Source organism: Nematolebias whitei, chromosome 12, assembly GCF_014905685.2.
Source record: "Nematolebias whitei isolate Nwh7 chromosome 12, NemWhi1, whole genome shotgun sequence".
Lineage (NCBI taxonomy): Eukaryota > Metazoa > Chordata > Actinopteri > Cyprinodontiformes > Rivulidae > Nematolebias > Nematolebias whitei.
This window is the reverse complement of record NC_056509.1, coordinates 6,959,675-6,966,287: the sequence shown is the minus strand read 5'-3', so window position 1 is coordinate 6,966,287 and position 6,613 is coordinate 6,959,675.

The window sequence follows — 6,613 nt, the reverse complement described above, 5'->3', positions numbered from 1 at the left end:
TGAATCAGTCTCGACTGTCTGACTGCTTTGAACATAAATTTGACGACCTCTTCGGCCGAGCTGTCATGACAGAATTGGAGGGGGAATAACCCCTCCTGTTGTCTCCTGTTGAGAAAACTACAAAATGGCGGCGACTGTCTGAAGTATTTATTTTTTTGTTTTACTGTATCCCGTACTGTCCCAATCACGTGAGTAATATTAAAGGTGACAGTCTTGTGCCATGTACAATATTAGTTTGAAAAACCGTGAAAGAGCGAGTCCTCAAAAGTTGAACCGCGAAGTAGCGAGGGACTGTACTGTGAAACTGACCCAGTTACACACAGGGTTAATGTTAAGTGTTTTAAGACCAGTAACCTGTGGCAGCCAACTTGAGGATGCCCTGCCCTGTCAACAGAAGCCCCCACCCCCTGCACACACATGCCGGCAGACAGCCCCGCTACTTACTTCCAGACGGGTAGCATAGACGACTAGCAGCTGTAGATCTGTCAGAAAAGACACTCACGTGCACGTGTTTGCTGTGTGGAAGTCTTTCTAAGTTGTGTGTTTGTGACGGTGTTCTCCTGTTGTCCACAGTGCTGCATGGTGCTGAGCCCCTTCCTTATTACACTGCCTCCCACGCCATGAGCTGGTGTTTACAGTGTTCCCAGGGCGTGGCCTATCTCCATGGCATGAAACCAAAGGCTCTCATTCACAGGGACCTCAAGCCACCCAAGTATGTCCCCTCCTCCTCATCATCCTCCCCTCCTCATCACACACTCACATCTCATCTCTCATATCTGCATCATCACCAAATTGCTGTACAGTAATTTTTACCAGATGCACTGTGTTGAAATATTACTTATACCGGTTATGAATTATGATTTCATAATGGTACTAAATGGCACTAAATGCTGATAAAACCAAGGGGATGTTGTTTTTAAACAGAAATTCGGTGCCAGCAGTTCTTCCTTCTATCTCATCCATGCATGGTGTTCTTATTGAGTTTGTAGATTTTTACAAATACTTGGGAATTTTGGTTGATGCACATCTCTCTTTTAAGCCACATGTTAAAAACTTGATAAAGAAACTGAGTTTCTTTTTCAGAAATAGATCTTGTTTAACTCTGAATGCCAGAAAATGTCTTGTAACCACTACTCCCCTCCCCTCCATTGACTATGGTGACATTATTTACATGAATGCTCCTGCCAGCTGCTTGCAGATGTTGGATGCTGTCTAACATTCATAACTGGTCGTAACTACCGGACCCATCACTGCACTCTGTACTCCTTGGTCAGTTGGTCATCATTATCTACATGTAGGCTCTCACTGGTTCATCTTCATCTATAAATCCCTCCTTGGTCTGCTACCTTCTTATATCTCCTCCTACATGTCACGTCGTCAGTGCAGTTACAACATGCGCACTCAGGCCATCATTACCTGCAGCGTCCCCTCAGTGTGGACTGAACTCGGCAAAAGGCCTTTTCCTGCTATGCGTCTGTAACCTGGAACACCTTGCAACAAGATCTGAAGCTGTCCACCTTAATTAGGCCCGCTGCGAATGCCTATCGTAATCGCTCTGTTCAGGCCCAAGCTGCAATTTTTTCCACCAAATGAATTGGCCTTTTGGGGGCCTTAACATATCCCAAAAGTCACCTAATTTGGCGGATGCATCAGGACTGGTGAAAAATTACGTATTTTAAGGGCGTGGCAAAAATCAAAACAGAAACAGCTCAAGAGCACCACCTAGAAATTTTCAAAATAACCTCCGCATTAACCTTAGTTTTTCGTAGAAACATGAAATTTGGTACACTTGCCCCATTCCCCAAGATGCACAGAAAACCCTCTGGCTCCAACGTTGTACGATAAACAGGAAGGCGGCCATTTTGGAATGCTGTCCCAATTTTCACACCTTTTTGGCGGTTTACAGCCTCCACATTTGAATGAACTTGTCCTAGGGATTTCGCTTAATCGGTTTCAAACTTGGCCATTTTGATCAAAAGGCATGGGGGATACAAAGTTATCTAAACGGTTCGTTTCGGAGCATGGGCCAGACCTCAAAAGTTTGACATCTCGCCATGAAAAACGAAACGCTAATAACTTTTACACGAAAACTTGGTTTTTGATTTATGGGGTTTTGTCTGCAGATATGTAAATGTTGGGGGGAATGAAGTGTTCGGGTTGTTTATGTGCACAACTGATTTGTTTGTTTAAATTGTGTAAAGGGCATTAAATGTTATCCTACGTGGCCAATATCATTAGTTGTTTATGAGAGCTTTTTGCATGTGGGGGTGAATTATTTTCTGTTTACTAGGTTATGCTTTCTGCTCAACCATTATAAGTTTTTAAGCACCGTCAGCTCCAGGCACTGCCCGTGACGTATTTAGTGTTATGTAATTAATCTCATCTTAATATAAAAACAAATTAGTTGGGATTATAAGAAAACATAAGAAAGAATATTATAGTGACTTATTGAATAAAAGTAATGGGGATACGAGGGCAACATGGCGGGTCGTGAATAGTGTTCTACAAAAAAATATAGGAAAAACAGGCATTTCACAGAACTTTACAATAAATAATGAGACAATATATGATGAAAATGTAATTGTTAATGGATTTAATCAATACTTTGTGAATGTTGGAACTAGTCTTGCAACAACGATACCAAAGATGAATAATTATGGGAACTATTTAATTGATGATTATCTGGACAGTATGTTCCTGAAGGGAACTGATAAAGATGAAATAATGAATGAAGTCAATAAATTTGTAAACAAAAACTCTAAGGATTGGATGGATATGGACATGACATTTGTAAAGTACATAATGGGTCATGTAATTGAACCATTTACACATATATGTAATTTGTCCTTTACAACGGGAGTATTTCCAGACAGAATGAAGGTGGCTAAGGTATTTCCTCTTTTTAAAAATGGTGACAAATGTGTGTTTAATAACTACAGACCGATATCCTTGTTACCACAGTTTTATAAAATCTTGGAGAAACTATTCAGTAACAGACTGGACCAATTTATTGAAAAACAAAATATTCTAACTAATAATCAATATGGTTTTAGAACAAAAAATTCAACATCTATGGCGCTTATGGACTTTATGGAACAAGTAACTACTGCGGTTGACCGTAAACAATATTGTGTAAGTGTGTTTGTTGACTTGAAAAAGGCATTTGACACTGTTGACCACAATATTCTTTTTGATAAATTATACAAATATGGTATCAGAGGTTTAGCTTTACAATGGGTGTGTAGTTACTTGAAAAACAGGAGACAGTTTGTACGGATGAATGATGTGAAATCGGATCACTGTACTATTACTTGTGGAGTTCCTCAAGGATCCGTACTTGGCCCAAAGTTGTTCATTTTGTATGTAAATGATTTGGTCAAGGTGTCTGGCCTCCTTAAATGCGTTCTTTTTGCTGATGACACAACATTTTTTTGTTCTGGTAAAAATATTGAACAGTTATTGGAGTCAATGATGACGTAGTTTGTTAAAATTCAGAAATGGTTTAGACTAAACAAATTATCTTTAAATTTGGATAAAACAAATTACATGATATTTAGTAATAGAAATACAACTATTGATGTTCCATTTCAAATTGAAGATTCAATGATTTGTAGAGTTAATGAGGTGAAATTCTTGGGTGTCATCATTGACGATAAACTGTCGTGGAAACAACATATAAATTCTGTTAAAACGAAAATATCCAAATCTATTGCAATTTTTTATAGAGTTAGGTATCTACTAAATGATAAAGCATTGTTTTTGTTGTATAATACAATTGTTGTTCCACACTTGGTTTATTGTGTTAATGTTTGGGGAAAAGCGTGTAAATCAATTACAAAGCCTATTTTTATATTGCAGAAAAGAGTTGTAAGAATTATCACAAGAAAACATTATTATCATCCATCAAGTATTTTATTTAATCAAATGAAACTGTTGAAATTCTATGATTTGGTGGATTACAACATTTTGTCACTTATGTATAGAGCTCATACAAATACACTACCTTCTAATATTCAAATGTATTTTGTGAAAAGATCAAGCTGTTACAATCTTAAGGGGAAAGATGTTTTTGTAAAACCGCAGTTCAGAACTAGTTTAAAGGGAAGATCTACCTTAATTCAGGGTGTTGGTTTATGGAATGACTTAGAGACAGATATTAAGGAAGCCAAATCAATCTTGGTATTTAAGAAACTGGTAAAAATCAAATTGTTAAAAAAATATATATGAATGTAATTCATTGAAAATGTTTGTTAATTGAAAAATTAAGCGAGTTATTTATTTGTTTTTGTTACTTACAGTAAATGTTTGTTTAAATTGTTTATAGATAAATAAGGAGCAGACTTAATAAGATTTTTTCTTCATCTGCTGCCTTTCATTTTATTTTATTTTTGTTTTCAAATTACATACATGTAAATTGATGTGTATTCTTATTATTATAAAATGAATAAATAAATAAATAAATCTCCCTTTTATCGTAGCTGTGGGGGCAGGTTGTTACAATCTGAGACATCAAACCTTCAGTGATTGATCCATGCAAGACTGAATGGTCAAATCATGACATCACTTAAGCCACGCCCCCTGACAACAGGAAGTATAAAGTTTTATGTTGGAACGGTCCCTATCTGACCCCTGTCACCTGATCAGCATGATAGTGTGTACATTGACCGAAGACATGTTGGTGTAACTTGCTTTCCAACACTGACAGTTTTGGGTGGAGCATGTGGGCGGCGTGGCGTGGCGAAGTAAAACGTAATGCCGTCGCAATACGTTTGGCTCTAAATTCCACAGATTTGAGCCGAGGTGCACCAAAATCAGTATGATCGATCATTATCCACCCCTTGAACAGGAAGCCATGATAAGTGGCCAATAGCCTCCACAACTTGATGCCACTCTGTTTTTGTTTTTATTTCCAGAAGAAGATGAAGAAGTGTCTTCAGAGGTTTTTGTGTTGTTTCTTTCAGTAGTTCTTGGTGCAGCGCCCCCACAGGCGAGCGGGGGAATAGGTTGGTTCAATAGGTTGGCTCGACTGCACAGTGCAGTGTGAATGCAAACGCACCAGCTCAAATGTAAACAAAATGTCATGAGTATTAGTCCCCAACCGAACCGAGTCTACTGGACTATCAGGTGTGAATGCACCCTGAATTGCAACAAACTTTGCATGAGTCATCCCTGTTGGATACCCGACGATCCACTGTTGTCATATTGTGAGGTCATCAAAGCCCCACCCCCTAAGAACAGGAAGTCACTTTTTTTTTTCGTGAGCTCACTTTAAGTGTAGAAACATTGTGAAGTGTTTCAGTGAACTTATCATCGCTCAATTTTTTATTTTTTTATTTTTTTTATTTTATTTTTTTTTAAAGAAAGAGAAGAAAGAAGAAAAAAAAATAAAAGAGAAATAGATAAAACGAGAGACCACCATGACAAAACAACATGCACAGCACAATGCCACCCACAATATCACCATGAAACATTCAACATGGCACAAGGAATCATCTAGCTTCCACCACTACCCAACCTAGCGTGCATCTGTCAAAGCACCTGAATCCAAACACCCGCGCAAGCACGCCCGCCACCTCCAGATTTCTCCAAAAGAATGCCCAATAGTGGATGCGGGGGCCCACAGACCCGCACCCCCAGGACACAATGGCAACACAGGGAGGACCGGAGCCACAGACACACAGCGGCCCCCAGGCCCGGAGCCACAGGAGTCAGAGTCAGAGTTTCTTTATTGTCATTCGCACCTCATGTGGTACATGTGGTGGAGCGAAATTATGTACACAGGGTCCCAGTTACATCCAACAATAAAATGTATAAGAAAAACAGTAATAACATCCAAGATATGAACCAAGAAAAACATCAACCAAATCTACACTAAGCACTCATAACATAAAACATTGAACATCAGCACAAACATGAACATGAGTCTGCGAGCAGATGTGCACGCATGAACACATCAACATTGAAACAGATCAGCAGCAACATGAGTGTCTCCCAACAGGGAGAACTGCACCCTCCCAGAGAGGAGCAGAGGAAAGAACCGGGTGACCCCAGCAACCACAATGCAGAGCCTCCAGGAAGCTGCAGCGACGAGCCCACAGGTCCAGCTGGCAACCCATGCCCCCCCCCAAGTAGATCCGGCCATGGACACCGAGCCCCAAGCCCCGAGGCCATACCACCCCCCAGCAGAGCCCCGACAGAGCCAGGGCACCCAGGCCCCGCCAGGCAGCAACCAGGGCGGACCGACGTACACCCCACCACCCAGCCCAGACACCGAGAGCCACCAATGCACCGGCGGCAAGGGGGCCCCCCGCCAAAGGGGGGCACGACCAGGGGGAGTGGACCCCACACCAAACATGGGGCCCAAATTGATCCAAGAGAGGGGGGACCACCAAAAACCCAACCCGATCCACAAACAGGCACACACTGATAGCCCGACAGAATCTCTGTCGGGCCGACCGCATGCACCATCTACCTGACAGCGACCAAAGGCCCCAGCCCAAGGGGCAGAGCAGCAGGGAGCTGCAGCCGAGGAGGGCCGGCTCTTCACATCAAGAGCTCCGCACCACAGGCCCGGAGACGCCCCAGCACGCCACCTACGCCCCCCCCCCCCCCC